At 37.2% G+C, this 23096-nt stretch overlaps 1 pseudogene; it reads right to left on the bottom strand.

The window, feature by feature from the left end:
• Positions 1 to 21582: 21582 nt before the first annotated feature.
• LOC116156543 (small ribosomal subunit protein uS15m-like) lies at positions 21583 to 22346 on the bottom strand (annotated as a pseudogene).
• Positions 22347 to 23096: the final 750 nt, after the last annotated feature.

Here is a 23096-nt window from a genome sequence, read left to right as displayed (position 1 = left end):
ACGCTCCAGCACCTGCTATGTCTCTTCGCAGCTCACTGCACAGAGACGGCCCCATCTATCTACAAGGAGGCCTGGGAAATGGAATCCTGTCGTGTGCCTGGAAGACAGGGAGCCCGAAATCTTTGGTGATCAGTGCCAATGACCAGTGCTATTAGAAATAAGCAGATAAATAAAGCAGACAGAAGCATCCAAAGTAGAGTATAAGAATGAAGTTTCTAATAAGGTTGGAAATATAATATTGAGACTGTGTGTTTGCATGTGTGTGTGTGTGTGTGTCTTCTTTATTAAGTAGCTAACCCTCCATTCAAGAAGGATTTACCCTTTTATGTTTGTGCCTACAATATGCTAAGTGTGGTTATAAGTCCTTGGGATATACTGGTGAAGAACAAAACCAACAAAAAAACCCCTTACTTTGTTTATCAGAGATACAGTTCTGAGGGATACATGATTCATGTCCTCACAGATCACGATGTTCCCAGGGAAAAAGTAGATGTTCCTGATTACACACACAATTTTACAAGAACGCTTTCATTACATGTACATTATGCTTCCGAGTAGATTGTTTGGATATTTGTTTAAATTCTCCATTTCCTTTCGGGCTTTAATAACCAATTCTCATTAAACTATTTCTTATAACACAGATATGTATGCCTTGGTTTGTACTCTTAAAAAAAATTTTAGTCCATAGATTTTATATTAAATGATTCTACCTATATGTTTTAATTTCAAAATTTCAAAAAATATTCATTATTTTATATAAATGCATCATTATGTGCATTAATTGCATACACATTTAATAAAACACTGAACTAGAAAGAAGAAAATATTTTCTTATAAGCTGCCACCTGTAGATGTCCACTTTTATTCTTTTGAAATGACTTTATTCCTTTTTTACATGGCAACTACCATATAGAAACTGGAAGTTCTTTAAAGCTTGAAAAATCTGAGAAAAAAGAAAACCCATGATTTCACTTGAGTTTTTAATCTTAATATCAAATAGTCTTTTAATAACCTGTTCAAATTGCTGCCATGCATTTTTCTACTAAGGTCTTCTATTTTTTCTTCCTGGATAAATTTTGCTGTATATTATCTTAAATATAATGCTATGTATTATCTTAAAAATAATATGAGTATATAAAACTTGTATTATCTTCCATATTAGTCATATTCTTCTTCTTTAACTTTTAAATACACTCTATTTTTAGAGTAGTTTTAGATTCATAGCAAAACTGGGGAGAAAGTATACTCCCTGAACTCACATATGCACAGCCTCTCTCACTATTAACATCCTTCACCAGAGTGGTACATTTATTACAATCAGAAAACCTATATTGACACATTATTATCATCCAAAGTCTGTAGTTTATATTAGGGTTCAGTTTTGGTGTTATATATTCTATGGGTTTTGACAAATGTATGATGACAGGTATCCCACAGAGCAGTTTGATACCCTTAAAGTCCTTCTATTCAGCTGGAATCGTACAGTATGCAGCCTTTTCAAATTGGCTTCCTTCACTTAGTAACATGCATTTGAATTTCCTTCGTGTGTGTCCAGGCCCTGATAGCTCATTTCTTTTTATTGTTAAATTAATATCCCTTTGTTTGGACATATCATAGATTATCCGTTCGCTTACTGGAGGGCATTTTGTTTCCAAATTCTAGCAATTATGAATAAAGCTGCTATAAACATTCGTGTGGATATTTTTGTGTGGGCATACATTTTTAACTCCTTTGGGTAAAAATGTGAAGAAGCATATTGCTGGATGGTATGGTAAGAGTATGTTTAATTTTGTAAGAAATTGCCAAACCGTCTTCCAAAGTAGCTATTACCACTTTGCACTCCCGCTGGCTATGTATGAGAGCTCTTGTTGCTCCGCATCCTCACCAGCATTTGGGTTGTCAATGTTCTGAATTTTGGCCATTCTAATAGGCATGTGGTGGTATCTCGTTGTTTTACTTTTTAATTAACTAACATGAGTTCCCCAATGATAGATGATGTTGAACACCTTTTCATCTGTTTATTTTCCATCTGTATATGTTCTTTGGTAAGATCTCTGTTCAGGTCTTTTGCCCATTTTTTAGTTGGGTTGTTCATTTTTCTATTGTTGATCTTAAGAGTTGTTTGCATATGTTGAGTAATTGTCCTTTATAAAATATCAGACATATTTGCAAATGTTTTTTCCCAGTCTGTGGCTTGCCTTAATCTCTTGAGCGTCTTTACAGAGCAGAGTTTTTTTCATTTTAATAAATTCCAACTTATCAATGATTTATTTCATGGACTGTGTCTTTGGTGTTGTAACTAAGTTCACTGCCATACCCCAAAACATCTAGATGTTCTTCTATGTTATCTTCGAGGCATTTTAGATTTTCGTACTTAAACATTTAGGTCTGTGATCCATTTTGAGTTGGTTTTTGTGTGGGGGGGAATGTCTGTGTCTAGATTCATTTGCTTGCAGGTGGATATCTAGTTGTTTCAGCACCATTTGTTGAGAAAGGACTATTTTTCTCCATCCTATTGCTTTTGATTCTCTGTTAAAGATCTGTTGGATATATTTATGCAGTCTATCTCTAGGCTCTCTATTTTGTTGTATTTATCTATTTGTCTATTCTTTCGTCAGTACCACAGTGTCTTGGTTAGTGTAGTTTTATAGGAAGACTTAATGTCAGATAGTGTCAGTCTTCTAATGTGGTTGTTGATGGCTCTAGAACTTTCGTCTCTCCATATCAACTTTAGAATCAGTTTATTGATAGTCACAAAATAACTTGCTGGTATTTTGATTGAAATTGCATTGAATCTATACATCAAGCTGAAAAGAACTGACATTTTCACAATATCTAGTCTTTTTATTTATATGGGTCATCTCTCAGTTTATTTAGCTTTTCTTTGATTCCATTCATCATATTTTTATAGTTTCCCTCATATATATCTTACACATATTTTATTTTATTTATACTTAAGCATTTCACGTTTTGCAGCGCTAATATAGATGATATTATGGTTTAAATTTCAAATTCCGGTTCTTTAATGCTGAAAAGTGATTATATTTTGATTATTAATCTTATATCCTGTCATTTTGCTAGAATCCCTTATTAGTTCCAGGAATCATATCCCTTTTTACTAAATTTGTATTTTTTCTTTTTGGTTTTCTCAGAGTTACTGAAATTGTAACTATGTTCTTTCTTTAATCTAAAAATTTGGCACTAGGCATATAGAAAGTTTATTCAATTTTTGGATTCACTAATTTCTGTTTTTTTTTTCCTTGAAAATATTTACTTCATTTTTACATTGATTTTATGCTAATTTTACTTAAATTTTGAGCTGAATGATTATAGCCATTTGAGCTGAATGATTACTATTCTCTTCCTGTCCTTTTAATCACAAAAGTATTTATGCAATTTGATTTAACACTGAGTACTTTGTATGTATCTTATGCCTAAGCTATCATAGGAGATTAACTATGGATTCATATGGCTGAAAAAATTACTAGCTCTGTGACACTGAACATGTAAAATGAGACAGCAACATCTTCCACAGAAGACAGTTGTAATGATTAAATAAAATGATCAATGGAAAAGACAGAGCAGAATATCAGGTACATAGTACACACACATGGTGGGTTGTTACTCAGCCATTAAAAAGAATGAAATCTTGCTTTTACAACAACATAGATGAACCTAGAGGGTACTATGCTAAGTAAAAAAGGTTAAATGGAGAAAGACAAGAGACAAATACCATATGATTTCGCTTATATGTGGAATCTAAAAAATCAAAAATAAATTTTAACAAACTTAAAACAGAAACAAACTCATAGAGAACAAACAGGTGATTGCCATAGAAGAGGGGGTCAGGGGACTGAGTGTATATATTTGATAGGTATTTTTTGATATATATTTACTTAGGTTCAAAATTTTAGAAACCTCTACTAAAACATACTTACAAGTTATTTTATTCAAGTTAATTGTCCTTATTTTTATTCTCTAATCTGTCAGTGACAAATGGAGGTAGTCTATAAAAATATAAGCTACCTCATAAGGTCTGAATTTCTTCCAGTGTAATCATTCTATTTGCAAGGCACTTTGGTTTTCTATATCCAGGTGCTATGAAATTTATGACACATTTGGCATAATTTCATTATGGAGTGTACAGAATACAGCCACACCCACTTCCTTGCATATTATCTATGGCTACTTTCACACTACAATGCCAAATTTGAGTAGGTGAGACAGATAAATGGCCTATAAAACCTAAAATATTTACTATTTGTTCCTTTATGGGGGAAAAAAGTCTCTACATTGTATATCACTTCGGAAACAGTAGCAATTGGCACTTTCTGTATGATATATTGCATTCTTTATCTTGCTAAACTAGGGTAAGATTTTTTTTTTATGGCATAAAATATATAGGCTCAGATGGAACCAGGGATGGTAAAAGAGTAGAGGTCCACAAGAAGAACAATTACTATAAGGAAATTTATCTGTCTGTCTGTCTGTCTGTCTGTCTGTCTGTCTATCTATCTATCTATCTATCTTTCTATCTATCTATCTATCTTTCTATCTATCTATCTATCTATCTATCTATCTATCTATCTATCTATCTATCTAGATCTAGATCTAGAAATATGTCAGAATGAGAGCTGTCTGGATTGTTTCCACTCAGATCATTTTCTTGAGGATGGAAGGCTTCTCAACATATTTTTAAAACAGGGACTGAGTCTGTTAAGGGACGGGGTTACAGACTAAATTTATGGAAATGGTTTAAATAAATTTTAGGATTAATTGACTTTTCACAATAATTTTTAACGATAAACTACAATGCTATGAAAAGAAATATGATAAACAGGCCATATAAACCACTTTCTTTGCATCCTTCTAAAAGTGAAGATTTTCCCAAGCAGGCAGCCACTATGGGGATTCCCTGCTCCCCCGACCACAAAGCTGATTTTGAAATACCACCAGTGTTGTATCTCCATTTATTTCAGGGGGTTTTGGAACACTTTAAAAAATGCTCAAGGGAAAGTTGATTTGAAATAACTTTAATTTACAAAATAAATACATGAAATATAGCAATTTTAGGAAACCCTAGGTTATGACATTCAGTTAAACAAACAAAAATTAAATAACCACAGAATCAAGAAACATGAACTCCAAGAACAATAGATAATATTTACTGTAGAAAATACCCCACAATTCTTGTAACATGCTTTTTTAAACTGTCTATGCAGAATACGAGCACTTACTCTCTCTGATTATTTTGGCACATAATCATATTCAGTCTTACTACATTATAGTATTAGTGTTGTCTTACAGAATAACTCCTGGATCATTACTATTGATGAGATAATATCTTGTTTTAAGACCTAGATTCAGACTCCTTGAGACAAGGGGCTATTTATAACTCCCTTTACTTGTATAAGTCAATAACCTCTCAGTGGCTGGTTTCTCTGTGTGACCGATACGTCGATAAGAAAGCACAATCTCTTCTTACATTCTAGTGAAGCTAGACTCTCAATGAGTACACAAGTGGACAACATTTTTGTAAGTAATGATAAAGAGCTGGGGAAAACAAACAACAAATAGTGACACTGTAGTGTGATAGCTTCTGTAGAGAGAGGGGGCAACTTTGGAAGGAATGCTCAAAAAGGGTAAGATCCAATGAATGAGACAGAGACAACCTCAAAAGGATGAGACAAAAACATGTTTCAGACACAGTGAAGAGTCACCATGAAGTTCCTGAGGCAAGAACCAGATCTACCTGCTCCAGCAACAGCCAAGTTTGCTGTGGCTTGAGCATGGTTGGCAAGGACAGGGAGTAGCTATTGGACACAATGTTGGAAAGGTATATGGAGAAGGCATTGAGAGGTTTTAAACAAGGGAGAAAACTGATCTCTCACTTTGAAGAATAATTTAACTGCTAGTAGAAATGGATCTTAGGATGCAAAAAGTGAAAACACAGTGACCAGTTAAGGGCCTGTTACTGAGAATCTTGCCCTAGGAATAAAGATGGCTTGAGTGTTGGCGATTTGAGTAAGTTTGGAGCAAAATGGGGGGGCCCATGATATGTTTCAAAAAAAGGAGCTTTGTAAATCTTATTGCACTTTAGAAATGTACTATTATTATAGTTAATACGTATTTTAAAAATTCAACTCAAAAATTAATTACTTAAGCCCCTTCCCATTTTTAAAAAAAAACAGCTCACCACTATGCACACTGCTATTTCATAGCGATCTTTTTATTTTTTCCTGGTCTTTTTTTTGATGTAAGAAACTAGCATCTGATAAAATATGATCCAGGTACATAGTTGCTATGATAAATATTTGCCGTATTAATGACTGCATAAATAAAATATGGCAGACTTGCTTCAAGACGGTCGGGTCAAGGAGATATTTGAATGAGTGAAACGTAGATTGAAGGAGCTTATTGCTACAAGATAAAATCAGTGGACAATCTCCTCATTTCAGAATGGGAATTTTACTGTATCACTGACCCTGGGTATATTTTTACACGAAATTTCTTGGCAGCATTGAGCTTAGTCTGTTAGCATGAAATAATGTATATAAATGAGCTTTGAAAAGAACAAAGCTTTGTGTCAATAGTATTAAGAATTGCTGTCATTTATTTTCTGACCCCTATGAGTCAGATCTCATGCTAGGCATTTGCACATACATTACCTTGTTTAATTCTCACAAAAATCATGGAGGAAAGACATTATCCCTTTGTTTTAAAATTGAGGGATCTGCTACTCAGAAATGTTATTTAACAGCTGGAGGAAGGATAAAGCTTTCAAATCCTGATCTGATTCATTTCATTGCCTCAATAAAGGGGGACGTTACCATCTTGATTTTGAAATAAATATTAACACGCAAATATCTATTACATTGTTGATTTCTTTGAAGAGTATCTTAGAAATTTTGCTATAAGCTTCTAAAATAATCACAGAATTACAGATTTTAGAGGTTTAGGGGTAGATCTCTATGTGACCAGATAGTTCTTTATATGTAATTCCTTGCTTGACTTTCAGATGCTCAAGGTCATTGGAAAGCAAAGCTAGGATTCAAATCCAATTTGGTGCTCTTCAGACCATAGCATACTGATTCAGAATTTGACATTTTGTTCATCTCTATGTTTATAAGAAGACTAAGATAAAAGACCCAGAGAAATCTATGAAAGGACTCATTTTTGCCATTGGTGAAAAGAATTTGTGGTTTACTTGAAAGAAAAAAATGACACGATAGAAGTAACAAATAACTTTGGCTTAAAAAAAAAAAGTGTATGCCCTACAAAATGCCTAAAAATAATGAAACAATAGTGCTGAGCACTGTCATGAGAGTGCAGTGCTTTGATGTACAGAAATACAGCAATGAAACGGATGCTGTTGGATGTCAAAGGCAAACTTTGCCGATGTCAGCAGTGTCAGTAACATAAACATCTAGAATGCATGGCAGGGAAAGTAGGAGAACACAGTAAGCAATAGAAAGAAAGATCATTGCCTTCAGCATTTTAGACATTTCACAAGTGTAGAAGAGGTCTTCATATCCCTGATCCATCTGGTTCAAACTGTCCCCCAGATATGAATACTCAGGCTGCTTTTTTCAGTCACCTACACTGTGATCTCTGAGCCAAAAGGAACACCTATGGAGAAACACAAATCCTGGGGAGGGTGGGTTCATGCAGTCAGGATGCATAAATAATCCAAATGTTTACTCTGAACTCATCCATAACAACAAATTCAGAATGTCTCCCACCCCCACCAAATTCCCCAGAAGTGACCAAAGTCTGGGCTATGTAATTAAGACAACTGATTTCTCAGAAAATTGTGGTTGCATTGAGCCCATCAATTACAATTTTCTTTAAATGAGGGTTAGTCCTTATCTCTCTCAAATATGCAAAACCTCAGGTTCTTCGTGGGTTTTAAATGAATCCAGAGTATCTGCTGACATCACCGGAAGCTCTGGATATCGATTACACCCACGGTGATATAAAAGAATGAGGCAGAAAAATATGAGAAATAAGGTCACATAGACAGGCTATAATTTATCATGGGCCACCCACAGCATTACCAGGAGGTTAGAACCCTAGGTTGGCACCTCCTTTTTTTGGTTTTCCATGCTATTTGCCACATGGATGGTTAAAAGCGAGTTGCAGCTCCTCAGCTGGAGGTAGAATAAGGTGTCATGGACAGTTGTATACATTAATGTTTGGGAGGCTCGGGTTAAAATGACCATAGAAGTTTACGTGTTTATACTGACTTAACCGTTTCCCCATTGTATTGGGATCCAATCACAACTCAATGTTTACTTTGTTCCACTGACTCATAGGACTTGGAGAGCCTTCAACCCACTGTGAGAAGAAATGTCAAGGTGTTTTCAAATAAATGAATTTAATATAGGAGAAAATTATAGAAATTAGAGCCAGAAAAAATTAAGACCCAAAGCAGAAGTTTTCAATGGAAGATATATCTAAATCATCTCAAGGTACTGCCTGCAAATTATTTTATGGCTCCTTTGCCTGGTCTATAGAATATATCTTATGTTTTTCTATGTAACGTCTATCACATTGTGATTGGATAATTGTTTATGTAATTTCTTTGCTTGGTATCAGAGCCAATTCTAGACTATAAGAAAGTTGAGAGAGCAACTTTTGTCTGTATTGTTTTCCATCAGAATCCATCACCTAGTAAGACCCTTCATGCCCAGGAGGTTTGGAGTAGACATTTGTTGAATGAATGCATATTCTTGAACTTTGCTCTCTCAGTGGGATAGTCTAATGTTGAGTTTGGTTGGATGGAATCCTACATATTTTCATAAGCTTTTAGAATTGCTGGTCTCCTTGCCCTGATTTCTTTAAGCTTCTGCCTGTAAGAGCATGTCTGGATCATTGTTTGCCTGAACTTGACAGGGCCAAAGTATTAATAATAAATCCCAGCATCCTCTTCTTCATATATTTTTCAGAAAGTTATTTACTGGTGCTTACTACGTTCTAATGTCCTGCTAGCACAAGGTGAATGATCTGAGCCTTTTATACGAGGACCTCTATTCTGTCTGGTGGATGAGACAGATGAACAGAAAGTCTGCAGTTAGCACTACAGCCACTAGAGGAGGGCACAGAAACCTCTAGGAGCACAGAGCAAAGCCCCAAGTCTAGCTTTGCAGGTTGGCCTCCATCAAGACCTCTTCTGTCCTTGCTCCCACCCCTCACCATCCTTTTACAGTTGTGCTTGGGATGAATTACACTCAAATGCATTATTTTCCGGCCCAACCGTGAGTCTTAAGTATCTATGCCCCCTTTTCACCTTCTTCCCCTCCTCATCTTAAGTACCGACCATACTAGGTATCTCTTGCAAGTTTCCTGTTTATTCTGTCCTACATCTGACACTTACATCGTCTAGGCCTCTTTTATGCTTCAACCTGACTCCCTTTCCTTGGCTTGTACCCTAATTCACAGTGCTTCACCCAGTGAGTGTTTAATAAAAAAAAATATTGTTCAGAACATGGACTTCCAAGTGTGCAGCTACCCACATTTCTTCTTGTTGGGACACACACCTGAGAGCCAAACTCTCCCATCCTTCTAACCTTTGGAATTTTAAACTTACTATATCAAAAGGGATAGAGGCTAACAATTTTGGGTTATACAGATTTTCATATGACTTTAAATGTAAATAATACACAAGGATTTAATAAATCCTTTAAGTAAATACTAATATTTATTTGGGAAGGAATTATTTGGAAAAATAAAATCTTATACAAGATTTTCCCCAATAACCTCACTAATAATTCCTTCCAAGAGCAAAGCAAGGGTTTTGTCAGTATTTCCAGGCGACCTGAAAACGGAGCACCTTTCACTGTGAATGGCAAAAGGAACTTAAAACTCTCTTCAAATCTTTACTTGTTTCCTGTAATTTAACTATTATGATTCTTCTCATTATAGATGAGGAAACTAAGTTTAACAGAATTCTGATGATTTGTCCAAGACCATATAGCTAGTAAGCCACAGAGTGAGGGATTTTGCGTTGGTTTTGACTCTCCCCCAAAGCTCCTCTTAGAAAAGTAGAACCAAATAGTTGAGAAACTTGTTGCCTTTGGATCCAGCTGGCTATGGTTTGAGTCCCAGCTCTTCCATGTGACCCTGTGTAGATTGTGGAGATTCCTTGAGCACTCATTTCATTATTAATAATATAGGAATTAAAAAGACTAAATAATTAAATTAGCACTGGAATGTGCTAAATAAGTCATAGTAAAGAGCTAATATTTATCCAGCAGTTATCATACGCTGAGCACTTTTTGATGCATATGACTTGTATTAGCTCATTTAACAACAACCGTATGGCTTAGGGGCAAATATTGTACCCATTTTACAGTTCCAGAAACTGAGGCATACAGAGTTTAAAGGGTTTCTTTGTCCCAATGACTTCATGATTTTATTTATCTTTATGCGTTATAGTCTGTGCTAGTTTGCAGTTTGACATATTAAACCATGATAAGCCCTCAAAAACTGTTAGTCTCCCTTCTTCTGTTTATTTGTTGCTGTAGATTTTAAGCAATAAATAAACCACCTGATGTCAACTTATAGCAAGTCAAGTAAAGATAGTCAAATCACTGGTGGTGGATTAGAAATCATAAAATGTTTGCACTCTAGGGGATGTGGATATTCACAGTTTATTTCTGTTTATTTGGGTTTTATTTTTCAGAGTAGCACTTTGTGCATGGTGTGCAAAAGTAACAATCACTTTTTGTCTTGGCAAATACCCCACCTTCCTGTCTAACTTGAGGAAATCCACACTCTACCTAGGTTTCTCCTACTCCTTGGTTCATGGATTGCAAGTTAGTTCTGATGCAAGTTAGCTGGAGGATCTGATTGCAAGTAAGATATTTGGAGGGTCCCATGGAGCCATTCATTACAAATGGAGCCACCATGGCTAACAGGGACGACCTGACAACCATTTCATGGTGAGTCTCCAAGGAGCGACAGCTTGAGCTATAGCATATGTGCTTGGAGAGCTTTCGAGGGACAGCAGACTGCATTTTTGGTCTTATTGTTTCAGAATGCCAGGGCGTTATGGGGACATGACTGTTAACAATAGAGCCTGCCATTGTTTTGCTGTTATTTTTTTCTCAAGGCTTTCTGAGTGACAGTCCCTGGGGAGGGTGAATTATCATCCTTAACTTGTAACTTAACTGCTCCTTTTGTCATTCTGCATAATTGCTGTCACCCAGGTAAAACTAAATGGTTTTTCTCCCTGGTAAATTCTCCCACACTCAGCTTGGAGCCCTTCAGGCAAGACAGGCAGTGGGGAACCTGGGCAGATAATGTACTGATCTAAAATGAGTCCTAGAAAAGGAGAGTCTTGGAAAGGCTTTGTCTCTGAAAACAAATGTCAAGCACAGTGAAGACACTGGCTTAAATAACTAAAGTTGCCATTTATTTAGCAATTACAAAAATAGGTATTAGAGTAGCATGTGCCCCATCGAGCAGTTGTGACGATTAAACTGTTAATACATTAAAAGCGTTCAGCCCAGTGTGTGGCATAAAATAAGAGCTCAGTCAGTGTTAGCTTGTACTGCTTTGTGACATTGTGTGTTTAATCATCACAACCATCTTTCAATGTATTTATTATTAGCCCCATTTTCCAGATGAGAAAACTGAATTATTATTATTGGGGCTGGAACTTAGAAGTAAGTAGGCTAAGCTCTAAAGCTGAAATGTGCTCCACTTCCAAAACGCTCTTTGATTCACCCAGTGACTTGTGTCAAGTGAGAGGCTGAGACAATCGGTCATCCAACGAAAATGAATAATCTCGGGGGCTGATCACAGGCTATAAGGTTTACCAGTTAGTCTCATTATTTGAATGAATTATTTCATTTTTTCATAAATCTATATTTTCATTAAACTCATATAGTAGGCTAAATATAATCATCTATTTTGAAATAGTGACTGCTTTGGTACCATTTTTTTGTTTTCATGAAAACCTTGAGACTGATCATAGCTGTTGATGATAGTATTTACCACAATAGTAATAGTAATCACAGTAGTATCAGCAATGATAACAATGATAATATGAATAGCAATGGCGACCATTTATGGTTTACTTACTGTGTGGCAAGTGTGGTTCTAAGAATTTACCATCAATTATCTCATTTAATCCTCATCAGGCAGGTACTGTTATTATCCCTGATTTATATGCTATAAGACTGAGATTCAGAGAGGTAAAGGAACACACTGAAAGTCACAGTTATTAAATGGATGAGACAGGATTTGAACCCACGCCGTCAGACTTCTGAGTTGTGCTGTTTCACCCACATAGGAAATGATAAACTGAGATGCAAACCCCACATGTCCCCATCCTTTCCTTCTCATTCAAATCCATGATAGTACGGGTGCCTGTTGAATCCACTGTCTACTGTACTCACAGCCGTTTGATTTTAGGAGGCAAAATTTTCTTAGACTTGGGTATATTACGTATTAGTAGTGCTAAAATGAATAAACCAGAGTAATTGCAACACAAGGACTGATTTCACTGACTATACAGGTGACTCTCAGCTGGGTCTGGGAGGGCAGGGGAAGCAATGCAGGGGATATGGATAGAGATGGGGATTGGAGCCTGGGGAGTGAATGAAGTCTCTTTGGAGCCATGGTAGCATTTCTAGAAAAGGGATCCATCAAAAAGCACATTCATATGAGTATGGTTTTCATTATGTACAAACTATAGAAAGCAAAGTTCAGCAAAATCTTTGCTGGCAGGTATAGGGCATGGGTTACAAAGAGAGGCTGAACAACACTGACCTACCTGACAGTGTGTCTAGTTTTCACTAATGCGTACCTTAGGCTGAGACAGACCTATGCTTAAAGACTGCACACGTATTTGAATAGGTTATTTCAACTGAGCCTCAATTTAATCACATTTAAAAAAGGGATTCTGATACTCTTCTTGCAGGCACAGTTCCTAGCACATGGTAGGGACTCTGTAACTGGGACCTATGATTATTTTCATCTTGATCATCCATCTTAATAAGAAGGTTAAAGTAAGATTCGTTCAATGGCAAAATGATCAGTAGTTCTGAAAATTCATGTCCACATTAATTTATTCTTGATGCCCTATAGTTGACTTAATATCTTTCTATAAGCACTGACAAAGGTAAATATACTCCACTTTATGCTCTATTTCTCTCCATCTCTTTCTCTTTCTTTTTTCCATGCTCTCTCTGAACCCCCTTCCAAAACAGTGTATCTCTTCAGTTTATGCTTTGTGACTTCTCTCTCTAAGGGGAACTCAGAACAACAGATTCCAGTTTCATAGCATACATAATGCATTCTGCATTAAAACAAAAAACAAAGAACAATTTTAACTCTTGACCATGCTCACTGAGGGAAAGCTGGTATTGTAGTCACTTCTTGGTGAAATTCCTCATAAGGAATTGGAAAATGCACAAAGGCTTGGTTCCATGTTAATGAAAACATATTTAGAAATAACGTGAAGACCAGCCTGTCTCCTAGAGATAGACTGAGTTGCAAATTCCAGCTACATTCTCTGAGTGGTAAAGTTGTCCTGAGGAGTACCCCTGGGAACAGATCACCCCAGCGATCAGGTGGTGGTCACACTGCTACCTCCTTGTGATCTGGACGAGATATATTACAGGTCAGATCTATCACAGCTGTCCTGGCAGTCATAGGGAGGAGCTGGTGATCTTTAACCTAGGACACCAGCCAAGGATTATTTATCCGTCAAAACTTTTCAAATATAAGCCAGCGGTACTGAGCCTGTGGGCCCTAGACTGTCTTACTGTCTGATTTCCATGAGGAAGATCTTCAGATAATTTTGGTAAAGGCTGGAAAGAGCAGCCTCATTGCCAAAAGGCAAAAGGAAAGAGACATAAGACTCTATTTTGTCTCTTTCTTCTCTTCCATGAAAAACAAACGAGCGTCCCTTGATTTTGAATGCATTGTCTCCACAAGCAGCAGCCCTGAATTTTGAGTCAGGAAAAGCAACGCTTTCCATTCCCTGGCTCCCCCCACAGGACCTTCAGATTTCAAAAGTCAGCTTTGAAGCACCTGGTTTTCCAGGAGTTCGAAATGTGTCAGATTGACTTAACTCAAACTTGCCTGCACACTCCTTTCAAGTGTAGGAACAATGACCTCGTCCAGGCCACCTTCCAAGTTTCTTTTTCAGGCTTGGATCCCCTGAGTTGCAGCCCAGACTGGACCAGTTGTTGCTCTCTCTCAACCCCTCAGTTAAAATGGCACGTTGGGTTTGCAGAAGATGGCAGCAGATCGCTTGTCTTGGATTCAGTTCTGTTAAAATTTTCTTTGAGAATAAGTTTGTCTGGGGGAAGGAGGAGAAAAAAAAAACGTGTGTGTGTGTGTGTGTGTGTGTGTGGTGGGAGGTGAGGGTATGCTTACAGCCCTGCTGATAAAAAAACTGCAGATATTTGGAAGCACATTATGTTTTTATTTTTCAACCAAACCACAGTGCTGAGGGATTTGACTGCTGGGAGAAAAGAGGGCACATTTGTCAGACTTTCGCTTCGGTGCATGCTTGGGCAGTTAGTAAATAAAATATCTGAGAGGATATGAATTGCTCTGCTGTCCAGTGGCTAAGGTTTACCTTATGGTTTTGCAAGTCCTCCCTCTGGCTTATAACAGTTTCGTATTGAGTGAAGATATTTGATACCCATCACCCTATAGAAATGCAGGTGAAAAATTAATTTGCCTACTGAAAAGTAAGCTCACAGGTATGAGGAGCAAAACTTAGTCAATGTCAATAAATGTGTTTTGGAGAAATTCTGCATTTCTGCCTCCTGTGTGATTTCAGCACAGACTTTAGGACATGGTAAGTGCTTGATAAGTGATTTGAATGAAACCAGGTAGGATGCTACGTTTACAGAATACATATTACATAATTCTTTAATATTCTACCCCTGATCTAAGTAATAGGCTAGTAATGGGTTTATGTGATTTTTAACACACAATGCTACTTAGAAAGGATACCAACTCAACTGGGGTGTTTAATACATGTTGGTTGGATAAATTTTAAATTCACTACTGAAAACTATTGCCAGTAAAATAATTTTATGCTACCTGACCCCAGGCATAAGCAGAACATATATTAAACATGTATTTATGGCAGACTCTATAATTTCTTTTAGAGAAAGTAATTCCCATGGCAATCCATTTCTAGATTTGCCCAGAACAGTTGTTGAAATCACAATTAAAATGTTTTCTTTGGCTTGGAAAGGGGGAGGGATTGGGCCCTTGGTTGTCCAGCTGAGAGAAACAGCCCTTTATGGAGGAGGAGGTAACATTCTTTCTGTCCATAATTCAGTGGCTTAATCCTTAGCAACAGACCTAATCATTGCTTCAGGCTTTCCAGCTGAGTTAAACCAACATCGTGCTACAAAGACCACTAAGGAAAGGCTTGCTTGTTCATATATTGATTAAATCCTATACATCATCACCTCATTTTTAAGGTCGAAATGAATAGAAGTTAGGAAACTCTCCCAGCATCCTCAGATGACTAAATGTTTAATTATTGAGAGAAGGAGTAGCCTAACTCTGCTGCAAAACCTGCAGCCTGATGTGTCTGTTTAACTGGCCTTCACCTTACCTTGAACGACTGCCTCCCTTAAGATGCACTCCTTTCAGAAAACGGTTCTTTGGGATATTTGCCACCTCTTGAACAACATCAGTTGACTTCCTTTTATCAGACCATAATACCTGTGTACTTAATGATGTTGCCCCCTTACTTGAGCTTGGAAGGAGCACAGGGTCAAACCTCTCGCTCTGCTACAGACTTCATAAAGACAAAGGATTTTTCATACTATTTGTGTCCGTCTGCTTGTTGAAAGCTTGGTGTGTATAACACTTAAACACCGTGTTCCCCTTTCTATTTTAACAGTCTTATTTGTGTGTGTATGTGTATTGTAAACCATAGGACACTTATTTTTGTATTGTGCGACCTATAAATAATACATTTTGAATTATAAATGTAACCACAAGCTATCCTAAAATCAATGCTAGCTGTGCCATCTTTGGCAAGTTTTCTTATCTGTAAAATGGGGATTACAATGTTTATCTTATAGTGTTGTGATGAGGACCAAATGAATTAATAATGCAAAGTATGAATTGTAAAGTACAAACTTTACCATTGGCTCTAAGCTCCATGATACCATAGGAAGTAATTTAACCAGTTGTAGATTCCCAAGGCTTCAGACCACACCTAGCATTCATTGTCAAGGCTTTTGGACATGGGATCTCACAGGCCTGGGATATCTTCACCTTTATAATGTCTTCCTGCTTCCTGCCAACCCAGATAGAACTGATTCCCTGGTCCTTGATGCTACTCTGCTATTTTGGATATATTAGCATTTCTCAGCCTTGCTGTCATTGACATCTGGGGCTGGATAATTCTTTGTTGCGGGTGTCTGTCCTGTTCATTGTAGGGCATTTATCAGAATCCCTAACCTCTACCCATTAGATGCCAGTAACATCCTCCTAGTGTGGCAACCAGAAAAGTCTCCAGGTATTGCTAAGTATCCCCTGGTTGGCCAAACAGTCCTAGTTGAGAAATACTGATTTACAACATTTTATGGTACTTATTTTATTTAATGAACGTTTATTATAGTACCTATAATATGTCAGAGATTTTTCTAAAAGCAATGCATATGTCAATATTAGTACTTGTAAATTAGGTGCTAGTATCATATCTGGTTCACAGCTGGGAGATCTAGATAGGGGGAGGTTAGAGCTGAGGAATCTGAAGCACAGAGAAGCTACGTGACTTGTCCCAGCTCGTAAGTGGAGAGTGGGGCTTCACACTCCATTCACATGCTCTATCCGCCATGCTGTGCTCTGCCCCCCCGGGGCTGTGCAAGCCCTGGAGTCTGGGGGGGTGGTGGTCAGAGGCTGGAATTATCTTTGGTTCCAGAACAGCAAGCCTGGTATAAATGTTAAGCTAGGTGAACCAGTGCCTGTCAGTAATTCTACCTCTTTACCAAGAAATGCTTTACATCAAAAGGGAAGTAAACAATTTCTACTCTAGTGTATTAAATAACTTCTAGATGAGGAGACTGAGACTTAGGGGGAGTAAAAGATCCCCCAAGGTCACAAGGCTGGTGAATGGCAGAGAGAGGCCATGATTCAGGGTCTTCTGACATGCAGTTCAATGCCCTTTATTTTTCCACATCACTCTCCTTTCTTTGTTTACTTTATCAAAATTAACATCGTCACCATCACCATGATCATCACCATCACCACCCACGTTCCGGTGCCTGTTTCTCTTTCCTGTGACTATTTTGTATGTTCATTAAAACCCCCCAGGTTATGACTTCACTGCACTTCTTTTCCCATCCATGACAGAGAAATTCAAAGCTCAAAATATTTAATACCTCCACGAATAACTCCCTGCTCAGTAACACTAGTCTTCAAATCATCCTAGTCAATTATATCTCAGTAGAGCTGGGGGTGGGGGGGGGATTCTAAGCTCTTTAATTCTCATCACTAGGTTTTATTCCTTTCACAGTCAAGATTCTTGAAGTTCTGCATAAATGATGTTGTTTTTATGTATAGGAATTATTAATTGTTGACTTTTAAGGTTTGGGATATAGTGGTAGGATTATTATAGAATTATCAGAGCTTTCCAAGCGTTCAAATTACTCCCCACTCCCCTCCTTGGTCCTTAATATCACTGTTCTCTGGTCCGCCAGTGATCTCTAGGCAGAAGGTAATGGTACAGCCCCTGTTCTGACTTCTGATTACTGGAGCCAGAAAAGAATCTTCAATTATTTAAGAATTTAAATATGTACAATATTATTAACAAGGCAGGGTCATAGTTGAATGATATCATCAAAATAAATCTTACACGCAAGAAGGTATTTTTCACCTTTATTTTATGTGATTTGTGAAACACCCAGAAGGTCCTTTGGCTTCCTCTAAATACCTACTTACTCAAAGGCTATAAGGTCTTAAATATTAGCATTAATAAATGAATCCTTTTGCATGCTATGTTCTTTTAAAAGTCAAAAGCCCTCAGAAGGAAGTGCTAATTAAAATTAATTCACACTGAGGTATTAATAGCAAGGTAGAGTGAAGAAAATTTGTAGACACAGAGTTAAAAGACTTACTGACTTACCTTGCTACTTTGAACAAGTCACTTAACCTCTCTCAGTTTGAGTTTCTTCATCTGGAAAATGGAAATGATAAAATTGACCCACAGAATTCTATTGTGAGCATTAAATAATGTAATGCAAGTAAAAACACTTTTTAAAGGCTAATATTGCTGTTTTTTTTCCAGCTTTTTGTGACATTCTTCTAACTAAAAGCCCAGGATATAAGACCATTGAATGGCTAAGACGGAGACATTTAAAATAAATTCCCTGGACTTCAAAGTTTTAGTCACAGTAATCTTTGCATATTGAAAAAAAAATTAATAATGAGCTTACAGGATTTCTGGAGTATCAGAGAAAATTGAAGGCCAACTGACTAAAAAGGGAACAGCAAAAAGATTTCTCAAATGACCATCTGCTTTCTAGATATTACACTCCCTACTCATCACCCCTGGCCCTTCCAGACTTCTGGCTGTCCCCTTTGCATTTGAAAAAATAAAAGTCATTATTCAGCTTCTGACTGGACTTTTAAAATCCAAAGTGGAAGTTATATTCCTATATTAAGTCAGGGAAGTGCTATTGAAAACCATCTGATACATGTATAAAACCAAGGTTTAATATCAACCAGCCTAAGGGGGGAGACTAATCTATGCTTTTGGAAACCAATATATGAGGGTCTTGGTAGCCACCAATTTCAATCTTAACAATAGAGAAAAATATCTTGTTGCATTTGGGGCTGGTCACCTGAACTCTATGCTTATCAAGAGTCTGAGACAGTCCTACCTGCTCTGTCTCTGAAGTCACACTGTTAGAGATGGTGTAGTCCCAGCAGGCATCATCAAAATGCCATTGCTACCTTGTGGGGAGGTTACAGCAAACAAATGATTGCCCACCTAGACTAGGGACGCGAGCTGCTAGTTTCTCTCCTCTCTCCAGATTCATAGTCACTGGCTATTCCTAGCCGCTCTGCTCTGCCACATATTTTTACAAACTTTGTCTAATTTAATTTTCCCAGCAAAGCAGGGGGAGGGAGAAGTGTTCTTGCCCTCTGCATGCTGCCGTTGTAGTTCCTGCAGCCGGAGGAGTTAAGTGCGTGAGGGTCAGGTGTGGAACGGAGATTCAAACTTTGATGTTCTTGTTTTAAGTGAGCACTTTTTCTCTACCTCACAACCCAGGGAATAAATAAACCTTAACATATCACATGGTCAGTTCCTGACAAGCCCAGCACAAATAGCAGGACTGTACCTAATCCTGAATTAAAACCTCAATCCTCTGAATCCTATGCTTCTTTATTATACCTGTTAGTGCTTGTATTACATTTTTTATATCAAAAATCATGAGACTCTCCCATACTAGAATTAACATTGAAGTATTTCCTACAATTCCAATCTTTCCAACACATTCATTCATTCATTCATTCATCCATTCATTCATACCTCCCATGTTTGGGGCCCCAGGAACACAGAAATACATATAACAAGCAAAATCCAGAGGTTCTCATTCCAACTTTTGTTGAATGAATGAAATACAGCCTCTCTTGACTATTTTAGTTACTCCCCTAAATCCCTGGAGATATAAATTATCCTTTCATAGCTCTTCACTCACACATGTTTTTTATTTTAGGATTTTTTCCCCCCACCAAGTATGTATATCTAGCAAGTGATACTTAAGGTCTGGAAAATAAGTTCTCACGTGGTAGACCTTTTGTCACCTATTTCAAAAACAAAGTCCACATTTCTCCTTCATCTTACTTTTGCTTTTACAGCCATAAACTTGTCTGTATTCATTATAATCATAGTCACTGACACAGATAATCAGCCCAGTATGTGGAGGGGATTTTCAGAATTTTCACAAGGCTGGAGAAGGGTTCCTTGGGTGAAATTTAACCAGGTCCACATTAAATTTTTGTGCTTGCATGGAATACATTTTCAGGTTTTTACTTTCTAATGTATCCACTCTTGTGAATAGTACCTCCACACCTGCATTTGTTTTTTTTTTTTTTTTAAATATTTCCTGGCATTTTTCATTTAAAAATAATTTTATAATGCTTTTAGATTAAAAAAAAAACATTTGCAAAGATTATAAATATAGAGTTCCCATATTTATTTTGCCCCACTTTCCCCATTGTCAACATCTTATATTTCCATGGTTCATTTGACAAAATTAAGAAATTGACATTGGTACATTACTATTACCTAAAGCCCAGTCTTAATTTTGATTTCACCAGTTTTTCCATTAACATCCTCTTTCCCAGTATCTAGTTTGTACCACATGGCACTGTCCTATCTCCACAGTGCTTCTAGTCTGTGACACTCTTCTCTTAGTTTTCGTGGCTTTGACAGTCTTGAGGATTGTTAACATTCTTAGAATTTCCCTCAATCTGCATTTGTCCGAGGGTTTCCTCATGATTAGATGAGGGATATAGGTTTGGGGAAGAACACCACAGAAGTGAAGTGCCTTTCTCATCTCATCAGGTCTGCTACATGACGTCCACGTGCTATCACTGACGATGTTGAATTTCACCAGTTGGTTAATGCAGTGTTTGGGGAGCTTTCCTCACTGTGCAGTTGTTATTTTCCCCTTCCCTGTGCTATTCTTTGGAAGGAACCACCAATTCTAGCATGTTTTCAGGGGAGACAGAGAGAATCTATACTCTGCCATCCTGACAGTTGGAATTAGTATTAGTCCATAACAAAGCTTTGCTACTTCATAACTATTTGGAAATTCGTTGTTTAAGATCACAATATCCCCTTAAATTGCTTGATAAAAACTCTCTCTATATACAGATAAGTATTCTCATCCTCTGCATGCTACTGATGAAGGTACTTGTAGCTGGAGGAGTTAAGTGTGTGAGGGTCAGGTGTGGAACTGAGATTCAAATTTTGATGTTCTTGCTTTAAGTAAGCACTTTGTCGCTATATCACAACCCAGGGAATAAATAAACCTTAACATATCACATGGTCAAGTCCTGACAAGCTCACTACAAATAGCAAGACTGTATCTAACCTTGAATTAAAAAAATACACAGGTATGTATATACATATATATGTAACTGAATCACTGCTGTACTCCTGAAACGAATACAACATTGTAAATCAACTATACATCAATTAAAAAAAATATTAAATTCCTTTAAAGGTTGTTGAGTGACTTTCCAATAACATAGCTGGACAGTTCTTTCCCAGGGGATAGCAAGCCAAAGTGTTTTGTTGCATTCCTGCCCTTCCACCAGCCTCCAAGGAACAACATTCCTTTTACACCTTGTTTTATATTATCAAAAACTTAGGAGTCTAGCCTCAATCCTTTCAAAAGTCTCTTCCAAAACGAAGAGCTTCCAAAAGCTAAAAATTTATATTTTCTAATGAGAACAGTCATGCTGAATCAATAGACAGATGTGAATTCTGATCACATTGTTTTAGGCAAATTACCTAACGTCTCTGAGACTCAGTTTCTTTCTTTCTCTTTTTTTTAATTTTAACTTTAACAACCTTTATTGGTTTTCTTTGATTGCTTCTGGCCCGGCATTGGAAGGGCTGTCTGGGTTCTTCTGGCTTTGTTTCTGGGCTTCTACAGCTGCAACTTTTAAGGCTCTTTTTTGCTCCTTTAGCTTTTGAACCTTCTGGAAAAGCCACATGCACAGAGCATTCTTGGTCACCAAGCAGCGGTGGGTTTTTTGATAGAACAGAGCGGGAAAGGTGTACTCAGTCCTCAGTTCCCTGCTTGTCTGCTCAAAGACAGCATAGTTGGTCTTACTGAGTTATTTGAGCATCTTTTTCCTCACCGCTCATCAGCAAATAGCATTTGTGGCTTGGTTCTTTCGATATCTCTGCATATGTTCTTTCTAATTGTGGAACTTGACCGTCAAGGTAACAATTTGAGCATGCAGAGAGCTGGCGTTCTCAGAGTTTTCCACCACCTTGTTCATCAGCAGAGTTTTCTTGATTTTTAGGTTCTCCTTCTGTTATTTCCAAAGACAACAAGGAGATAAATAGCAGATTATGGGTAAATAGATATATTTCTTTTTACTCTGGAAAAGGCACTTCTAATAAGCATGTCTGTTCACAACATCATCAACCTTCTCAATTTCAGGGATGTTCTGGTAGTCCTTGAGCAGCACGGAAAGAGGCAGGACATCTATTTGGCTGGCAGCCTGAGGATGAGACCTCCAGGAGGTGAGGGAAGGCCCCACTGGCTGGAGGGAAGCCTGGCGCATGCTCCGCCCAGCAGTGGGAGTACTGGAGCCGGGGTCACTGTTTGGGTTCAGTTGAGCTCCACGTCTTCCATGCCACCCTCACCATGGTGACCGAGACTCAGTTTCTTGATCAGTACAAACTGATTAAATATAATAATGTCTCACGTGGTTTTGAAATATATAAAATTTCTAATTTAAATATGCATACATTAAATGCTGTTTTCCTCCTTGAATTGAGACTTCTCATGGTCTAAAGAAAACTTCGAATTATTAGATGTGGTCTTAAATTCTGATCCTATCCTTAGGAAAATTACTTACATTTTTTGAGATTCAGTTTCCTCATCTATAAAGAGTAGCTGATATAATGATTTTCTTATCATTTGTTGATGTTCAAATGAGGTTATGTATAGGAAATATCTGATTCAAATATGTCATCATATAGACTTTGTTCTTTTCTCTCTTTGGATTCCATCCTGATTTTAGTTGTATTTGCCCAAAAGAAGAGACAGCATTAAGATAGCAATCTGTTCCAATGAAGAGAGAACATAAGCTTTCAAGTCAAGGAGACCCAGGAGTGAATTCTGGCTCACCGACTCATTAATGCTTGCAATGTACCTTTCAGCTTCTCCAATTTCCTCATTTGTGAAATAGTACAAATAGTGTTGGGAAGGTTAAACCAAGTAATGTATTCAAAAATGGTGTTGTTTATTTTTTGAGGTATGAGTGCTAAAAAAAATAATGCTTTTAATATATAAGTAAAGTGAATCAGATTTTTACCTTATTATAGAAAATTTATTTTCAATGAATATTTC

The sequence above is a fragment of the Camelus dromedarius genome, chromosome 1 (genome assembly GCF_036321535.1).
Source record: "Camelus dromedarius isolate mCamDro1 chromosome 1, mCamDro1.pat, whole genome shotgun sequence".
NCBI lineage: Eukaryota > Metazoa > Chordata > Mammalia > Artiodactyla > Camelidae > Camelus > Camelus dromedarius.
This window is presented reverse-complemented; position numbering and strand designations above follow the sequence as displayed.